This window comes from Tursiops truncatus, chromosome 2, assembly GCF_011762595.2.
Source record: "Tursiops truncatus isolate mTurTru1 chromosome 2, mTurTru1.mat.Y, whole genome shotgun sequence".
Classification (NCBI taxonomy): domain Eukaryota; kingdom Metazoa; phylum Chordata; class Mammalia; order Artiodactyla; family Delphinidae; genus Tursiops; species Tursiops truncatus.
In genome coordinates, this window is record NC_047035.1 from 101,961,524 (window position 1) to 101,982,175 (window position 20,652).

General features: G+C 40.4%; 1 protein-coding gene and 1 non-coding gene across 5 annotated transcripts in view; one reads left to right on the plus strand and one right to left on the minus strand.

Moving 5' to 3' along the window:
- GCNT3 (glucosaminyl (N-acetyl) transferase 3, mucin type) overlaps positions 1-20,652 on the plus strand; it is a 107,230-nt gene that overhangs the window by 79,034 nt on the left and 7,544 nt on the right. The gene's annotated exons all lie outside the window — the stretch shown is intronic.
- TRNAG-UCC (transfer RNA glycine (anticodon UCC)) lies at positions 12,201-12,273 on the minus strand. Its single transcript has one exon. It is a non-coding gene; the product is annotated as a tRNA-Gly (tRNA).

Sequence of the window (20,652 nt, forward strand, 5' to 3'; positions counted from 1 at the left end):
TTTTGTGTTTTTTACAGTTTTTTTTTCCTGTAATTGATCTCTAACCTCATAGCATTGTGGTCAGAAAACATGCTTGATATGATTTCAGTTTTCTTTAGTTTTCTGAGTCTTGATTTGTGACCCAAGATGTGATCTATCCTGGAGAATGTTCCGTGTGCACTTGAGAAGAAAGTGTGTTCTGCCACCTTCAGGTGGAATGTCCTATAAATATCAATTATATCTATCTGGTCTATTGTGTCACTTAAAGCTTGTGTTTCCTTATTTATTTTCTGTTTGGATGATCTGTCCATTGGTGTAAGTGGGGTGTTAAGGTCCCCTACTGTTATTGTGTTACTGTCAATTTCCCCTTTTATGGTTGTTAGCATTTGCCTTATGTATTGATGTGCTCCTATGTTGGGTGCATAAATATTTATAATTGTCATGTTTTCTTCTTGGATTGATCTCTTGATCATTATGTAGTGTCCTTCCTTATCTCTTGTAACAGTCTTTATTGTAAAGTCTATTTTATCTGATACCAGTACTGCTACTCCAGCTTTCTTCTGATTTCCATTTGCATGGAATATCTTTTTCCAACCCTTCACTTTCAGTCTGTATGTGTCCCTAGGTCTGAAGTGAGTCTCTTGTAGACAGCATATATATGGGTCTTGTTTTTGTATCCATTCAGCCAGTCTTTGTCTTTTGGTTGGAGCATTTAATCCATTTACATTCAAGGTAATTATCTTTATGTATGTTCCTATTACCATTTTCTTAATTGTTTTGGGTTTGTTTTTGTGAGTCATTTTCTTCTCTTGTGTTTCCCGCTTAGAGAAGTTCCTTTAGCGTTTGTTGTAGAGTTGGTTTCATGGTGCTGTATTCTCTTAGCTTTTGCTTGTCTGTAAGGCTTTTGATTTCTCCATCTAATCTGAATGAGATCCTTGCTGGGCAATCTTGATTGTACATTTTTCTCTTTCATCACTTTAACTATATCCTGCCACTCCCTTCCTGCCTGCAGAGTTTCTGCTGAAAAAATCAGCTGATAACTTTATGGGGATTCCCTTATATGTTATTTTTTTCTTTTCTCTTGCTGGTTTTAATATTTTTTGTTTGAATTTAATTTTTGTTAGTTTGATTGATATGTGTCTTGGTGTGTTTCTCCTAGGGTTTATCCTGTATGGGACTCTCTGTGCTTCCTGGTCTTGGGTGGGTATTTCCTTTCCCATGTTAGGGAAATCTTTGACTATAATCTCTTCAAATATTTTCTCAGACTCTTTCTTTTTCTCTTCTTCTTCTGGGACCCCTATAATTCGAATGTTGGTGCATTTAGTGTTGTCCCAGAGGTCTCTGAGATTGTTTTCAATTCTTTTCATTCTTTTTTCTTTATTCTGTACCTTGGCAGTTATTTCCACCATTCTGTCTTCCAGCTCACTTGTTTGTTCTTCTGCCTCCGTTATTCTGTTATTGAATCCTTCTAGTGTATTGTTCATTTCAGTTATTGTGTTGTTCATCTCTGTTTGTTTGTTCTTTAGTTCTTCTAGATCTTCATTAAACATTTCTTGTATTTTCTCAATCCACGCCTGCATTCTATTTCTGAGATTCTGGATCATCTTTACTATCATTACTCTGAATTCTTCTTCAGGTAGGTTGCCTAGTTCCTCTTCATTTATTTGGTCTTGTAGGTTTTTACCTTGCTTCTCTATCTGTAACATATATTTTTGTCATCTCATTTTTTTTTTTTTTTTGATGGAATTGTGTTCCTGTCTTACTGGTTGTTTGGCCTGAGGCTTCCAGCACTAGAGTTTGTAGGCTGTTGGGTAGAGCTGGGTCTTGGTGCTGAGATGAGGACCTTCGGGAGAGCTCACTCCGATGAATACTCCCTCGGGTCTCAGTTTCTCTGTTAGTCCAGTGGTTCGAATTCAGAGCTCCCACCACAGGAGCTCAGGCCTGACCACTGGCTTGTGACCCAAGATCCCACAAGCCATGCAGGGGTGGCGCAAAAAAAAAAAAAAGAGAAAGGAGCAGAACAACAACAAAGAATGAAAAATAAAATAAGATTAGAAAACTAATGGATATGTTAGAAAAAATAAAAACATAGATGAAACAACAACTGAAAGTTAAGACAGAACCACAATAGCAAAAAAGAGGGGAAAAAAACCCAGAAAAAGGCCTTGGCTATGGGGAGCTGGGCTTAGGCAGGGGCGAGATTTAGACAGTGGGTGGGGTCAAAAAGGCTCTAGGGGGCGGGGCTTAGGCCCAGAGCAGACTGGAGGGACCCAGCAGTGCCTTTGGCCTCAGGCCAGAGGACCAGGTCTGGGAGCCCAGCAGGCTCCCTGGGCCCAAGTGGGTGGGGGAAATGCTACATGAGTTCCTGCAATCCTCTGATCCTAGAGGGTCCCTCCCCATTCACCTCTCCTCTTGTTCCCTGCTCCCTCCCTCCTATGCCCCTAGGACCCACTTGGTCAGAGGGGGCCCTGGAAGGCTGGGGAACAGGCTTGGAAGCCCAACAGGCTTGCTGGGGACCAAGCCTGGAAACCCAACAGGCTTCCTGGGGCCTGAGTGGTCAGGGGAAACTAGCCACATCTCCCCTGATCCTCCAATCCCTGAGAGTTCCTGAGAGTCCCCCCACCACTGTCTGCCTCTCCTCCTCTTCCCCCCCGCCTCTCTCCCTCCCACACCCCTAGTACCCACATGGCCTGAGGGGGCCTTGTAGTGCAGAGGACGAAGCCTCTTTAATTACATTTAAAGTAATTATTTTTAGGTATTTACTTATTCCATCTTGTTAATTATTTTCTTGCTGTTTTAGTTTCTCTCTGTTCCTTTCTTCTCTTGCCCTCTTCCTTTGTGTTTTTTTTTTTTCCTTTGTGTTTTGATGACCTTCTGTAGTAATATGCTTAGATTCCATTTTCTTTACCTTTTGATTATCTAGTATGGGTTTTTGCTTTATGATTACCATAAGGCTTATATAAAACAACTTATATTTATAACAGTCTATTTTAGGTTGATAGCAACTTAAGTTTGAACGCATTTAAAAACCCACATCTTTATTCCCCCCACAATGTTTTATATTTTTGATGTCACAGTTTTACATATTTTTATCTTGTTTATTCCTTAACTAATTATTGTAGCTAGTTGTTTTTAATCTTCATGCTAACTTTAAAAGTGATTAATCCCCTACCTTTACTATTTATTTGTCTTTACGCTTCAGATGTTTCCTTGTTCTTAATTAGCACCTTTGCTTTTCTGCTTAAACAACTTCCTTTACTATTTCTTGGAAAGCCAATTTAGTGGTTATGAACATCTTTAGCTTTTGCTTGTTTGGAAAGCTCTTTATTTCTCCTTCAATTCTGAATGATAACTTTGCCAGGTAGTGTATTCTTGTTTTTTTGTCTTTTCAGCACTTTAAATATATAGTGCCATTCCTTTCCGGTTGGAAAATTCCTGATAATATTCTCACAGGGAATCCTTTGTATGTAATGAGTTGGTTTTTTTTTCTTGCCACATTTAAGATTCATTCCTTGTCTTTAACTTTAGACATTTTGATTATAATGTGCCTCAGTGTGGGTTTCTTTGGGTTCCTAATATTTGGAATTTTCTGGCTTCCTGGATCTGAATGCCTGTTTCCTTCTTCAGGTTAGAGAAGTTTTCAGCCATTATTTCTTCAAATAAGTTCTCCGCTATTTTTTTCCCCCTCTCTTCCTCCTGGGAGCCCTGTAATGCAAATGTCAGTCCACTTGATGTTCTCACATAAGTCACTTAAGCTATCTTCATTTTTATTTTCATTCTTTTCTCTTTTTGCTGCTCTCATGGGATGAGTTCCAGTGCCCTCTTTTGAGTTCACTTATCCTTCTGTTTCATCTAGTCTGCTGTTGAATCCCTCTAGTGTATTTTTTGATACAATTATTGTATTCTTCAGCTCTCTGACTTCTATTTGGTACTTTATTATATTTCCTATCTCTTTGTTGAAGTTCTCGCTGTGTCATCCATTTTTCTCCCAAGTTCGGGAGCATATTTATGACCATTACTTTGGACCCTTTATCAGGTAAATTACTTTTCTCTGTTACAGTAAGGGTTTTTTCCCCTGAGGTTTATCTTTTTCTTTCATTTGGAACATAGTCCTCTGTTTCTTCATTTTGCTTGACTCTCTGTGTTGGTTTCTATGCAGTAGATAAAGCAGCCATCTGTCCCACTCTTAAATAAGGGGCCTCATGTAGCAGATGAAGCCTTGTTATTTAACCCTGCCCTAGCTCTGGGTTGTCTCTCAAACCTTTGTGATTGTCCAAGCAGCTTATTTTATTTATTTTATTTTATTTTTTATTGCGGTACGTGGGCCTCTCACTGCCACGGCCTCTCCCGCCGCGGAGCACAGGCTCTGGACACGCAGGGCCAGCGGCCATGGCTCATGGGCCCAGCCACTCTGCGGCACGCGGGATCCTCCCTGACCGGGGCACAAAGCCGTGTCCCCTGCACCGTCAGGTGGACCCTCAACCACTGCGTCACCAGGGAAGCCCTTATTTTATTTTTTAATCGCTGCCAGTAGTTGAGGCTATGCCCAGACCTGTCAGTGTCTCAAAGGGGAGGATCTCAGTCAGCACCTAGATTCAGGATGATTAGAAGCCAGACCCTCAGGCAGCAGTTTTTAAAGTAGGCAAATAAATGGAGCCCTGTGGGACTGTAAGCGTAAGCCTCCCTGTCCACCAGAGCCTGGCAATTTGGAGGTGTCCTGTGGGAAGCAGTTGAAAAATCAGGGCTCCAGACAAGTGTATAAGTTACTTTCTGGGAGATACCAAAATGCTGTAGTGAGGCAAAGGGAGGATGCAGAGATGGTGTCCACCAGCCTATGTTCTCTGAGTGCACTTCCACCAGCCTCTAGTTGTGAGTCAAACCTGAAACTGCCCCTCAGGCCAAAGCTCCAGGACAAGTAAATAGGCCTCTTTCACAGAAAAACAAGGGTGTGTTTCAGTCTGCTCTGTGCCATGCCCTAGGGGTGTTAACTTGTCAAGGACTGTCCCCAGAATTGTTAGTTTCCAGGGACCTAGGAATGCAAGCCTCCCTGGCCACCAGAGCCAGGGGATCCAGCATCATCCCCTGGGCAGCGGACGTAAAACCCCGGCACCAGATGAGTATAAGAGCTGACTACGTGCTGTAGATGTATCAGAATTTCCTTCCTTCTTTAGGCTGAATTATATATATATATATATATATATATATATATATATATAAAATTATATATATAATTATATTATTATTATATATATATACCACGTATTGTTTTATCCATTCACCTATTGATGATTTACAATGCTTTTTAAAAACAGCTTGACTGAGGTATAATCGACATACAGTAAACTGCACATATTTCAAGTCTACTCTCTCTCTCTAATACAGGCAGACCTCATTTTACTGTGCTTTGCTTTATTGTGCTCAGCAGATACTGCATTTTCTTTTTCTTTTTTAACGAATTGAAGGTTTGAACCTAAGTGTCCATCAACAGATGAATGGATAAAGAAGATGTGGCATATATATACAATGGAGTATTACTCAGCCATAAAAAGAAACAAAATTGAGTTATTTGTAGTGAGGTGGATGGACCTAGAGTCTGTCATACAGAGTGAAGTAAGTCAGAAAGAGAAAAACAAATACCGTATGCTAACACATATATGGAATCAAAAAAAAAAAAAAAGTCATGAAGAACCTAGGGGCAAGACAGGAATAAAGACACAGACCTACTAGAGAATGGACTTGAGGATACAGGGAGGGGGAAGGGTAAGCTGGGACAAAGTGAGAGAGTGGCATGGACATATATACACTACCAAACGTAAAATAGATAGCTAGTGGGAAACAGCCGCATAGCACAGGGAGATCAGCTCGGTGCTTTGTGACCACCTAGAGGGGTGGGATAGGGAGTGTGGGAGGGAGGGAGACGCAAGAGGGAAGAGATATGATGACATATGTATATGTATAACTGATTCACTTTGTTATACAGCAGAAACTAACACACCATTGTAAAGCAATTATACTCCAATAAAGATGTTTAAATAAAAAATTGAAGGTTTGTGGCAACTCTACATCAAGTAAGTCTGTTGGCGTCATTTTTCCAACAGTATTTGCTCACTTCGTGTCTCTGTGGCACATTTTGTTAATTCTCGTGATATTTCAAACCCTCCAACAGCCAAAAGACAACATGCTGAAGGCTCAGATGATAGTTAGCATTTTTTAGTGATAAAGTAATAATGATGGTATGTACATTTTTTTCAGACACAATGCTATTGCACACTTATTAGACCACGGTATAGTGTAAACATAACTTTTACATGAACTGGGAAACGAAAAATTTTGCATGACTTGCTTTACTGTGATATTTGGTTTATTGTGGTAGTCTGGAACCGAACCTGCAATATCTCCAAGGCATATCTGTAGGGATATATATATATATATCCATAAAATCATCATCTCAATAAAAAAAGATTACTTTATGCTACAGCATTAAAACAAAAAGTCAAAGTACAAAAGAGGCATAGATTATATATTAGAGAAGCACATGTTCATTGTTGGAGGAATAATCACAATCCAATATTTTCTTGCCAACATCAGCAAAGTATGTTATGAGAGATAACAAAGAAGTTTAGCTCTAAGGTCATAAAAACTTGTATTTTATTACTGATACTAGGCCAAGCACTGTACCTGAAGTTAGGAAGAATCGACACATTCCTTGAAACAAATTTCAAAGGCCATGACACGTCAACGTGATGTGCATCACAGTGAACTATGATTAAGGAGTTGATCGTTAATCGTTGGGAGCTTCCTGCTGAGTTTGAACAGAAGCTGCTCAAAATCCAGAGACAGATGATTCAGTGGAGCCAAAACCCAAACTACAAATGTAGCCAAATATAAAATGCTGACTAAACCCCAGGGCTCTTCATCCTCAAAATTACAATGTAAATGCTCAAAGTTAGAGCACAGGTTACAGGTCATTTGTGTTCAAATATGTTCAAACAGGAAGGAGCTCTTTCTGTAAGCATAAGGTAAACATTCTAAATGACCAGAAAGCACCACAACTACTGAGCCTGCGCTCTAGAGCCCACGAGCCACAACCACTGAGCCTGTGTGCCACAACTACTGAAGCCCGTGTGCTTAGAGCCCGTGCTCCGCAACAAGAGAAGCCACCGCAATGAGAAGCCCGCACACTGCAACGAAGAGTAGCCCCTGCTTGCCGCAACTAGAGAAAGCCCGTGTGCAGCAATGAAGACCCAATGCAGCCAAAAATAAATAAAAATAAATTTATTAAAAAAATAAAAATAAGTAAGGTGTTTACAGGAAGGTTCTACTAGCAACAGCCCTAGTCATGTTTACAAGACATTTCTTTCAACAGCATGAACAAATCTGAGTGGAAAACAAGCTTGTCTAAGGGTCACACTGATTGTCAAGAAATCACAAGCAGGGAAAGAGGAGGAAAATTAATTCAAGGAATTTCTACCAAACCTTTATAGGTAGTAATAATAACAATATGACCTCAAAGAGGTTGAAATGAATCAAGAAGATTATTGAGGAAGATACTTTGGTGTTGCTGTGCTAGGTGGACTTACCAAAGGCTATTTCTCTATTCAAACAATGGGGTTTTGTGTTGTTGTTCTGTTTGTTTTAATTTTTATTGGAGTATAGTTGATTTACAATGTTGTGTCAGTTTCAGGTGTACAGCAATCAAAGAATGGGTTTGGATAGGAAAAGAGAAATTGAGAGAACAGCAAAACAGAAAACATAATAGAGGGTATATGTAGATTGTCTCTAAACTCTTCCAGGTTCTAAAATTCAAACAAACCTTCTATTGACCAAATTTACTTTACCATGTAAAGTAGTCCATCCAGGATGGGCATTCCAGCTAAGGCAAAGCAATCTGTTTCTATTTAATATAACAATCCTTGTCATGTAAGAGTTAGATTAATAATGTGAATTTGTACAACATTGCTGCTTCTTTGTTTCTTATCCCATTGAATAAAATGTGTTGTGTTTATTATTAGCGTAACTCAAAAGAATTGTTTTCTGCTGAATTAAAATATGTTATTTGTTAAAATACCTGGCTATAGCTGAAAAGATTCTAAGTTTTTTGAACTAGTAATAGTCTAGAAACACAACAAAGTCACTTTTTATTATTCAGTTTATACTCAAATTCCAACAGTTAAATTATTTTTTAATGATATATGGTAAGCATTACTCACCAGTGTCTCCCTACAGAAATAATGTTGTCTTGTTTTCCTGATATGAAATTCAAACATTTATGTGAAATTATGGAGACAATTTTGATTCTTAACTATCACTGACCAAGGCACAGCCTTTTTGATTACAAAAGGAGAGCTTGCCTGAAATAATTTATTCATTTAGTTGGCTGTACAACTACTCAGTCTTTTCCAGTCACATTTATTGTATTTTGTACAAATTTGCTTGATTCTTGGAATATTTGCATTATTTATGAAAACAAACAACAAAACAAAAAACAGTTCATTGTTTTGATGTACATATAAGCATTTTGAATTGGATGTTAATTAACTACTCCCCATCTTGTACCTGTTGCTTGTCCTATTATTATTTTTTCTATTATTCTTTATCCTGATTATTTTATTTTTTAACATCTTTGTTGGAGTATAATTGCTTTACAGTGGTGTGTTAGTTTCTGCTTTATAACAAAGTGAATCAGTTATACATATACATATGTTCCCATATCTCTTCCCTCTTGCGTCTCCCTCCCTCCCACCCTCCCTATCCCACCCCTCTAGGTGATCACAGAGCACCGAGCTGATCTCCCTGTGCTATGCGGCTGCTTCCCACTAGCTATCTATTTTACGTTTGGTAGTGTATATATGTCCATGCCACTCTCTCACTTTGCCCCAGCTTACCCTTCCCCCTCCTTGTGTCCTCAAGTCCATTCTCCACATCTGCGTCTTTATTCTTGTCTTGCCCCTAGGTTCTTCAGAACCATGTTTTTCTTTAGATTCCATATATATATGTTAGCACTAATGTATTATTTACCCTTGGAATATAGAACAAGCAGTCAGTATGACTGAATCTCACTGAGCATTTTGTAATTGAACTGAGAGATTTTTAAAATTCCCTGGAGTATGAGAAGTATGTTCATTAAGAGAGCTAAGTGCTCTGTGATTGTGTTATGAATTAAAATTTAAAAATTACCTTTATTTTCACATCACTAAAATGTGATATGAAAATAAATAAATAAATGACCAAAAAGCTTCGTGTCCAGCTTTATTTGTTGTGGCATTTGTTCTTCCTCAGTGGCTCATAAAAAAACGATGTATCTTTTAATCAACGGAATCTTATATGAAGAAAGGCGGTGCTTAGGAAAAGATGAAAGGGAGTTTCAAGCTTCCACGTGAGACGTTTCTGCTTGTCACTTCCTTCTTGAGGTGCCTTTGTGTCCTCCACCCTAGGTCTTAGGGGCAGCTTGGGTACAAGCAGCACAGGATGGGATCCCACCTGGTCTGACGATTCACCTGGTCAACCACACCTAGACAGTCCTTTTTATGTATTATTACTAGTCCAATCTGAAACATTTCACATGCATTCAAACTACAGTTGACCCTTGGACAACACAAGGGTTAGAGGCGCTGACCCCCATGCAGTCAAAAATCCAAGTACATATAACTTTACAGTCAGCCCTCCGTATCTGCACTTCCACGTCCATGGATTCAGCCAACCACAGATCGTGGAGTACTGTAGTTTGTATTTACTGAAAAAAAAAGTCCACGGAGAAGCGGACCTGTGCAGTTCAAACCTGTGTTGTTCAAAGGTCAGCCGGATAACTTCAAACTCAGCTAGTTTTCCCTGAAATGAGAGAGGTATGGTTAAATGCCCAGCCCTGCATACCTTTCAACTGCTGTGTGAGTTCAGCCTCTCACACACCAATAAATATTTACTGCCTCCTTGTTCATTTCTGGGATTCATACGTAGCACTTGAGAAAGAGAAGGTAGATATGTAGGTTTATTTAACCAGTCTCCATTCTGGGCCAGCTGTGCTATAGAGTGTTTTAAGTGGCAATTGCCTGTGGAAGGGTTGGCTTGGTAAGTTCACTTCAGTGGAGAAAAGGGAAGTCAATGCAATGATTGGACTGAATGGATCTCATTCTTTTTAATTGAAGTATAGCAGATTTATGATGTTTCCGGTGTACAGCAAAGCGATTCAGTTATATATATATATATATATATATACACACACACACACACATATACATATATATACACACACACGCATTCCTTTTCAGATTCTTTTCCATTATAGGTGAATCAATCACTTATTAATTGAATTTGTTCACCAATATAACCACATGATTTCATTTTCCATTCCAGTCTGTTCCAACAACATTTGTTTGGCACAAATACTAGCCACAATCCTAGGTCCTGGGGATACAAAATGAGTAAGATGCAATCTTTATCTGCAACAAGGTGACAGGCCAAAGGAGTGAGGTAGTGGGGTGCAAGGCCAGAGATTAAATGACTCTCTGTGCTGCATTGTGACAAGTGCTAAAAGAGGTTCAGGTTTTGAACTGGACAATCCAGTCTTAATTAGCTTTCTGCTTATAAAACAAAATGAAAAAAATTAAAAGAAACAAACATTAGGTCTCAGCCTAGAAGTGACCTCTTTCACGAGTCCTCTCTGACCCACATACTTGTTTCCAAAGCGCATTATCTGATCACCTAACTCATGGTCTAATATCTGCCTGTATTCTCTAGAAGTCTGTTATGTCTTGAGATAAGCCCACATTTGGTCCACCAAGAACACCCTTGTATGCAATATTGAAATGATAAATGTTCTTTGTGAAAATTTCCTAACGAGAATTTTAGGAACTTGCTTCCCTTGATGAATCTTTTTTCCAGAGAATTTACTCCTCATGTTTAGGCTTTTAAAACTCTACCTTTGAATCTTTTAAAGTAGCAACATTTATTTTTTTTAATGAAAAATCTTTTAAAATGTGTTGTTAACCTACAGACATGCTGTAGATGATCATAAATTGTCTTCTCACACTAGGAATATTTATTTGGGGGCCGGCAAGTATTTATCTAGCATGACAGATACGTTAATTGGTACATTTTGATAACCTGCGGATGAGGGAATTGACAAAAATGAGGATGCAGAAAGAAAGGCATGGGTGTGGGAAAGCCTGCCATCTGTCCTGGGAGCCATGAATGCTGCTTTTGGCAGTAGTGTCTGAGCAAGGTGGGTTAAGTATGAAGGAACCTGGTTGCTGTGCAAAGGTGTCTGGATTTTATTCTTTGAGCCCATTCCCTGAGCAAAGGGAAGTTCAAAGTTGTTTTTGGCAGGGGAGCTGTACGGGCAGAGCTGTGTTTCAAGGTGATAATCTGAAAACAGGAGAGGCTAGGCTCGGGCAGGGGAATAATTTAAGAGGCTGCAGCTACAGAGCTTAAAGGCAAGAAAGGAGGGTGGTGAGAATGGAGAGTTAATCAAGGAAGAATCCGAGGGCCTTGGCGATCTGCTGCAAGACCGTTGTGCCTACTGCTCTGTATATACTTGGTGCCTGGGAGTCATTGCTCCATTCATAAATGCCTTACTGAATGAGCGAATTCCTGTAGATGGGAGGGAAAGAAGAGGAAGCTGAGGCATCATCGCAAAGTCTGGCCTGGGTACCTGGGTAGACGGTAGAGTTGGCCAAGGTTTGGAACAATGGGGCTGGAGCAGGAACAGAGAGGAAGGAGATGTGTCCCAGCTGGGACAGCGGAGGGGTCATCAGCCTCTGTCTTTTCCCAGCTGTACTTCCTGTGACTATGCTTCTGCCCTGCTGCCAACTTCTCCCGGTGATATCAGCACATCTTTTTGGTTGTTGCTTTTCTGGGGGGTTGGATATTCTTGTTTTGAAGAAACTTCCAGGCGTTTGCATGCTCCCTGGAAAAATCCCATAGTCTTTGGACAGCAACTGTAGTAAGATCTTAATAAGACAAAAGGCTCAGTAACTGGGAAGGGGTGTGCTGTTTAACTGAATTTTTCTGATGTCCTTCAGGTAAATTAGAAACCTTTTTAACATACTCAGGTGAAATATTCGTAAAAAGAAGTCTACTTTCCTTTAAAGGCAGATGGTTGACGATTACTATTAAGAAAGATTATTTAGAACTTGGAAATAAGAAAAAGAGGGGGGCAGCATATCTTTGCACAAAGGTATTCTTTTTTTTTTTTTGGCCATGCTGCACGGCATGCGGGATCTTAGTTCCCTGACCAGGGATCGAACCCGTGCCCCCTGCGGTGGAAGCACAGAGTCCTAACCACTGGACCACCAGGGAAGTCCCACACAAGGGCATTCTTTGAGAAGCTTACCTGCAGGCTCGTTCATTATCTGGGGCAGGACTTCTTACCTTCACTCTACTGACCTTTTGGGCAGGATACTTCTTTGCGTGGGGCTTGGCCTGTGTGCTGTGGCGTGTCCAGCAGCATCACTGGCCTCTTCTTACTAGATGCCATCCCTCTCCCCACTCCCTATTCCTGGCTGAGTTGTGGCCAAAAGTGTCTCCAGATAATGCCAAATGTCCCCTGGGAGGCAAAATTGCCCCTGTTTGAGAACCACAGATGTAGAAGAATGAACATTTGTTATTTGCTATTGAACATTTGCTGTTTGCTGTTAAGGGCTCACAGTCAGTCAAGTTACTTCTCAATTTGCAGATCTTACTCTGTTGAGAAGCAAATAATTTTTCCCCAGTAGAAGGGAGATTCCAAATGGTATGGTTTTGTATTATCTTGTAGGGCGTTAACCAGTAGTACATCTACACTAGAAACTTGACTCTAACCTTCCTGTATAAGTGCGTACAAATAGTCAGTTTCGCAAAATGCTCTTGGAACCAGATTTACCATCTTACTGCGTCCATTAAGTAGTGAGCTGAGCATTTGATGCACGTTCAGTGTATATTTGGGGAGCGTGGTTTTTTAACTTTAGGGAAAGTTATGCTTCAGCATGGTTACTTTTCCTGGCAGTCCTATGATCTGGGGTTGCCACTGTGCACTTTGGGCCAGAAGGCTCCTAGCTTTCAGATTGGGTTCCCAAGCCTTCTCAGATGTCTCTCTCTGGTGCTTTTACGTTCTTCCTGTCCCTCACAGCCCTCTCCTCTTGCTCTCCACATCGACCAGCCACCCACCTGCTTGGACCCTCATCATATCCACTTGACCACTGTAATATCTGCCCCCCACAGGCTTCCTCACTGCCAGTCTTCTGCCCCTTCCTTCCATCCCTGGTAAGATCCACCTCCAAATAAGGATTTTTGAACTGTGGCTCTGACATGATGTCTGTAGGACAAAGACAAACAGGCAGCAGGAACACAGAATTTCTTTTTTTCTTTTTCTTTTTTTAAATTTTATTGAAGTATACTTGATTTACAATATTGTGTCAATTTCTGGTGTACAGAAAAGTGACTCATTTATACATATATATATTTTTTCATATTCTTTTCCATTATGGTTTGTCATAGGATGTTGAATATAGGTCCCTGTGCTATGCAGTGGACCTTGTTTATCCATCTTGTATACAATAGTTTGCATCTGCTAATCCCAAACTCCCACTCCTTCCCTCCCCCACCCCCTTCCCCTTCCCCCTTGGCAACCACAGTCTGTTCTTTATGTCCGTGAGTCTGTTTTTTTCACAGATATGTTGATTTGTATTGTATTTTAGATTTCACATATATGTGACGTCATATGGTATTTGTCTTTCTCTTTCTGACTGATTTCACTTAGTATGATAATCTCCAAGTCCATCCATGTTGCTGCAAACAGGATTATTTCATTCTTTTTGATTGCTGAGTGATATTCCATTATGTATATGTACTACATCTTCTTTATCAATTCACCTGTCCATGGACATTTAGGTTGTGTTTCCATGTCTTGGATATTGTAGATAGTGCTGCTGTGAAAAAGCTGGTCTTTCAGATTCAGGGTTAGGGGTTAGGGTTCCCACACAGTGAGGAAACAGAGACCCAGTTAAAGTCACACAGGGAGGGAGGGGAATCATTTTGAAGAGGTTAGTAATCAGGTTGAACGTGCTGGGACAGTCTCTGGAAACTGGCTTTGTGCATAAATCCCAGCTATTCCCTGTTCCCCCGTCACTTCCATTGCAAAGTACAGGGCAGAAAGTATTTCCATTAATGGGCATGGAGAAGGGAGTGCCAATTAATCCAAGCTTTTCTGGCTTCAGTCAGCACCTCCCAGAGCCGTCCTGACCCGTTTCCTTTGGCTTTAGTATCTTGCCCACTTTTACAAGTGGGCAAGATCCGCCACTGGATCTTTTACAAGTGGGCAAGATCCGCCACTGGATCTTTTACAAGTGGGCAAGATCCGCCACTGGATCATTGGATCATGTGGCTGGTTTATCCTGATACTCCCATAATTAATTGGTTTTTTTTGCCTCCCACGGTCTGTTTCTGCTTTCTTCCAGCCCTCTGGCCTCCCAGTGCTACTTCTCTCTTCCTCCACGAATACCACCTTCTAACCTCTCCTTTTTGTGGTTCTCCCACAGGGAACCAGTAAGTGAGTTAGTCCCTTAAACTTTTCCCCTACAACTATAATTGAGTCAGCTTTGTGTTACATGCCGTTTATCTTTGCGCGATTGCCTAGATCGCAGTACACATCATATCCACTTTCTTGCAATCGGGGTCATGATTAGAGCCCACAAGAATATTTAAATAACACCTGAGTTATCTGGGCTCTGCCACTCAGGATGTAGCCAAGATTAGATGGTCCCTAATAGAGGTAATACAGTCCCATGTGTAATACCAGCTACGATTTAGTTTGTTTGCTCTCTCTTTCTTTAGCCAGGTTCTGATTTCCCCTCCAAAATCGCCAGCATTGTGTGGTTTTTTCAAAATCACTGACTGGTGTTTACATAATCAAAATAGAATGCATTTTTGGAACTTAGTGACGCCTCCCCTTCAAGCCAGCACTGTGTCCTTAGGTCCCCATGCCCGCTCCTCCCTCCATTCATTGGTGTTTGGCTTTTTCCTGAAGTGCCAAGCCAAAAGGTTCATAGCTTGTTTTCAAAGCATAGCTGTTCGGTCCTAGCATAATCATTGCCTTGACTATTTCATTCCATACATCAAAATATATTCCAGATGGATCCAAAGTTTAACTGTAGCCAATCGCAGAACATTTTTTAAAAGAAAGTGTGGGTGAACATTTGTATGACCCTGGAGTGGAATTGGGCTTTCCAAGGATTATATGAATTTTGGAAGCCAAAGGGAAAAGATAGATAAATTTAACTACATAAAGTAACCGCAAAACTTCTACGTATCAAATGTTGTGCCTTGGAAAGAACCCCATAAAACATAATCAAAGTCAAACAACACACTGGGGTGAAACACCTCCAAAACCAGAACAAAGGATAATTAACTGATAAATTCAAAGAGCTCTCACAAATGAATAAGAAAAACTAACAATCCAATAGAAAAATGGTTAGAAAAAATCAACAGGAAAGAAATTTGAAAAGAAATGTAGGGAATTCCTTGGTGGTCCAGTGGTTAGGACTTGATGGTTTCACTGCTGGGGCCTGGGTTCAATCCCTGGTTGGGGAACTAAGACCCTGCAAGCCACAAGGCATGGCCAAAAAAAAAAAAAGAAATGCAAATGGCCAAAAACATGAAAAGAAGCCCAAGCTTACTAATAATCAAAGAAAAGTAGACGAAAATCATAGTAGGCTATCATTTGTCATCTATTGATTGTGGAAAAGACAAAAAAATGAAAGATAATACCAGGTGATGATGAGGGGAACAGGTACTTTTATGGTTAAAGTGGGTGAAACCTTTTGGGTAGTGCCAATTAAACAATTTTAAATCTGCATCTTTGACCTAGAAATTATTCTTCTAATACATTATTAGGAGTTATTTTTATAGAATAAATTATTCTATAAAAATAACAAATGTACAAAACTATAATTTTTAATGGAGCAATTTTTCTTTTTTTTTTTTTTTTTTTTTGTGGTACGCGGGCCTCTCATTGTGTAGCCTCTCCCGTTGCGGAGCACAGGCTCCGGATGCGCAGGCTCAGCGGCCATGGCTCACGGGCCCAGCCGCTCCGCAGCATGTGGGATCTTCCCGGACCGGGGCACGAACCCGTGTCCCCTGCATCAGCAGGCGGCCTCTCAACCACTGCGCCACCAGGGAAGCCCTAATGGAGCAATTTTTATAATTGAAAATGTGTTGGAAATAACTTCATTTACATAGATAAAAATGTACTGACATTGAATGACTTTCAATGTGTATTGTAAAGAGAAAAAGCAAGATTCAAAAGGGCAGGTAAAACAATCCAGTTTTTTGCATCATCATTAGAATAATATATTTTGACTGCTGTTGATATGCATTCTTCTAGAAGATTCCTACAAAGATACCATGAGTCAATAATTAGGTTGCTGGATTAATAGCTCTTAATAGGTTCAGTGATCCTCCGTCCCTTCAGAGAGGGTCAGGGTTCAGCCACTCAATCACCTGCTCACTCACTAATTGCACAAATTTTCGTTGTGCACCTGAGGCAGTGAGTGAGGTTAAGTAAAGTGACTCTGAAATGGGATTGCCTAAGTGTGAACCCATCACATGGCGCTCTTCTCGGGCAGGTTAATTTCTTCCCTTACACATGATCCACTCTACCTTCCATCATGGGTGGCGAAACTGAGGCCCAGTGAAGGTACAGGCTGCATCCTAGGTGGCTTCCCAGTTAGGGAGAGGCAGAGGCTGAGCTAGAACTATCCCAGGAGAGGCAGCCTGGCTAGGAATTGTATTCCTAGTGTGGGCAGCTGACGTGCAGAGGTGATAAGGGGGTGGGAGCCGGGCCAGACATCAGGGTACAAATTCTGGCCCTGCCACCTACTAGTTGTGTAGTCTCGGGTAAGTTATTCAGTGTCTCTGTGCCTTACAGGATTTGTTGTGAGAGTTAAATGTAAAGTGCTTAAGATGGTGCCCGGCACACAATATGTCTCAGTCTATGCTGATGATTATTATTTGCAAGGTACTAGGGATTAAAAGGTGGACCAGAAAGCACAGTCCTTGTAACTGAAGGCATTTATGACACAGTGGAGAATAGAGTGTGGGAAATACTATGATGAGGTAATGTTTCAGGATGTTAAGAGAGCAAGGATGGGGGGCCCTCCAACCCAGGCTTGGAGGGTCAGGGGAGGCTGCCCGGGGAAGCCACAGCCAAGCTGAGACCTAGAGGAGGCAGAGGTGGTCATTCCCTCTGGGTGGACAGAACAGCCGGGGTCAAAGTCCAGAGCTGAGATTGAGCCTTGTTATTTCCAGGAATTGAAAGTAAAGCAGGAGAAATCCCTGAGCACAGGTATCATGATTTTGAGGATAAGGCGACTAAGGTGGACCTTCAGCCTGGCTGTTTCCTCTACCCCTACTATTTGCCTGACTGATCTCTTTACCCATCAAGTATTAGCCTAAATGCCACCTCCTCCAGGATGTCTTCCAGGGATCCCACTTTCCCACAGAGCTTTATGTCTACTTGGTACGAGTACCCTTGGTACTTTGCAAACTTTATTGTCCCTGCTTGTTGATTGCTCTTCCTACCAAACTGGGAGCTCCTCCATGGTGATATTTGCATGGCACTTGTTTACCAATGCATACCTGTTAGTATGGATGAGCTAACAGAGGCCAGGAGAGGGTCCAGGAGCTTCCCAAGGATAAAGGGAGATAGAATTTTCGCTCGAGTTCTTAAATTCCACAACCGTTACGCCATGGACTCACATCCACTACCAACTACGGGAAGCAGGTACATACCCAGGCCAGATGTGGGCTGCAGCCGAGCTTTGCTGGTCAGGGCAAAGACAAAGCTCGTTATGTAATATTTTGTAATAACCTATAAGGGAAAAGAATCTGAAAAGGAATAGACATATATGTACACATACATGCATCTATATATAAAACCGAATCACTGTGCTGTGCACCTGAAATTAACACAACATTGTAAATCAACTAGACTTCAATTTAAGAAAAAAAGGTAAAAAGAAAAAAAGACAAAGCTCATCTCTGATGAGCTGGAACTACAGTATTTGAGGGCTTGAGAGGTACCGAGGACCAAGTTCAGTCTCTTTGGCCTCTCAGTTGCTCAGGAATCCGTTCTGCCTTCCTGACTGGTAGGTGTGGGTTGGAGAGAAGTCCTAGACGCCACTGGTTCCTACAGGCCTGCACTCCCCCCCTCACCTTTCCATCTGCTCCCCACCCAAGAAGGGAGATTCTCTCTGCCTGGGGCCCAGTATGTTGTCTCAATGGTCTATGCCTGAAAGATGGCAATGACCATAACCACACACGTGAAACCTTCTAGGGGTCCAGAGTGTACACAGATGATGGGACCTTATGGGCTAAGACAGCCTAGAGAGGGCCCTACCCTAGAAATACTTTCTTCACGTGCTATCCAAAAGGATGGCATGAAGAGCAGGTAGTTTCCTTATTTCTATTCTGTTTTTTAAGACCAAGAAAATAGAACTAAGATGTACCGTGTGTTGTTTTGTCATTTAATACATTTTTATATTTTCATATTAGTTGGCATGGCGGTCACTTTCCTTTAAAAGATCATATGAGTAAGTGAAGTGGCATTCTGTGAGTGTGAGGTGGTGCAAGTATTTCAATTATCTTGTTTAAGTTGCTCTCATTATAAAAACTTCCAGTTTTGCATTCATTAAAAAGGTACTTCTATTAGTATCCAGCTAGACATAAATACATGCACATACATACATATACACATGCACACGATCCTACTTTCTCCCCCAAAATAAAGACTAGATCTGTTCACATAGACCTGAAAAGAGGTAAAATCATGGTTGACTTCTGCAATCAAAGACAGCATGATTTTTTTTTATTGAAGAATAGTTGATTTACAACGTTACATTAGTTTCTGGTATACAGCAGTGATTCAGTATATATATACGTGATATGTCACATATATATAATACGATTCATATATGTATATATATATTTTTTTCATTTTTAAATTATGGTTTATTATAGGATACAGAATATAGTTCCCTTTGCTATACAGTAGGACCTTGTTGTTTATCTATTTTATATATAGTTGATTGTATCTGCTAATCCCAAACTCCTAATTTATCTCTCCCCCACCCCGTTTGCCCTTTGGTAACCATAAGTTTGTTTTCTATGTCTGTGAGTCTGTTTCTGTTTTGTAAATAAGTTCACTTGTACCATATTGTAGATTCCACATATAAGTGATATCATATAGTATTTATCTTTCTCTTTCTGACTGACTTCACTTGGTATGATAATCTCTAGGTCCATCCATGTTGCTGCAAATGGCATTATTTCATCCTTTCTTTATGGCTGAGTAGTATTCCATTGTATAAATATATACCACATCTTTTTTATCCATTCCTCTGTCAATGGACATTTAGGTTGCTTCCATGTCTTGGCTATTGTAAATAGTGGAAGGCATTATTTTGTTTTGCTTCCTAAGATGATTCTAAAATAGCTTTTTTTTAAAAAATTAAAAAATATATAATACCTGTGCATTCTAGAAACTGATGAGACAAAAAAAAGGAAACGGAAAACCAGTAGCAATCACACAACCCAGAATACCGTGCTTAATATTTTAGTGCCTTCCTTTCCAGACTTTTTCCTGAAATGTGTTTTTAAATAAGACACAAACAGTGGTGGTGGTGGTATGGGGATGGGAGAAGTGGTGGTAGAGAGAATGGGAATTAGATCTCCTCTTCTGTACTCTGCAGGCGTCAGACTAACTTCTTTTTACTTCCCTGAAACCTATGCCTTTTTCATACCTATGTGTCTAAATGTCCCTGAATTAGGAAACAGCTTCTGCATGGGTTAAGAATTTGTGACTCATGTAAGAGACCTGAAAAAGTAGTGGCTGTATAAGGCAGAAATTTGTTTCTTTCTTATATAAATGAAACCCAGAAGTAGGCAGTCTAGAACTGGTGAAGTGGCTGTATGGTATGACTGTCTTTCAGCTCATGACTTCCTTTCTCATTGTTGCCTCCAGGTCCTAGATAGCTGCTGGAGCTCCAACCATTACATCTGCATTCATGATAGTAAAAGAAGGAAGGGAAGAAGGGCTTAGCCTCTCCCTTTTAAGGAGCTTTCCCAGAAGTCCCCTTTTTATACTTTTAATTGTAATTTTATTTATGGTTTCTTCATAGTCAAATCTATTTCTTTTTTGTTTATAATTTTCAGGTTTTGGTGTAATAGTAAAAATATCTTCCCAACCTAGTATCATTAAAGTATTCTGTACATTTTCTGGGATTTTAGAACTGTTTTTTTCTTTTTAGTTTTAATCTGAAATTTATTTATGTTTATAGCGTGGGGTAGAGATCTAACATTCTTTTTCCAAATGGCTGCCGTAAAGGGACATTTTCTTTAACCCACAATATCTGTTCCTCTTGTAGCCATTAGCCAAGATCCTTCCCTAGACAGTACAAGAGGCACCCAGACAAATTCTTAATCTTTTTTTCCTAGGTTTCATTCAGACCTACACTCATTTGTTCGCACTTGTATTGCTAACCATTCCCTTTTTAGTTTTAACCTCTGGACCTCCATTGTATCCAACACGTGTCTTTTTTTGCACTCATACATGGCATTATAATCCATATGCAAACATTTCTCCCACACAGGACTGTGAGCACCTTGAGAGTAGGGACTGTCTTAATCCACTTGGTATCTCTAACA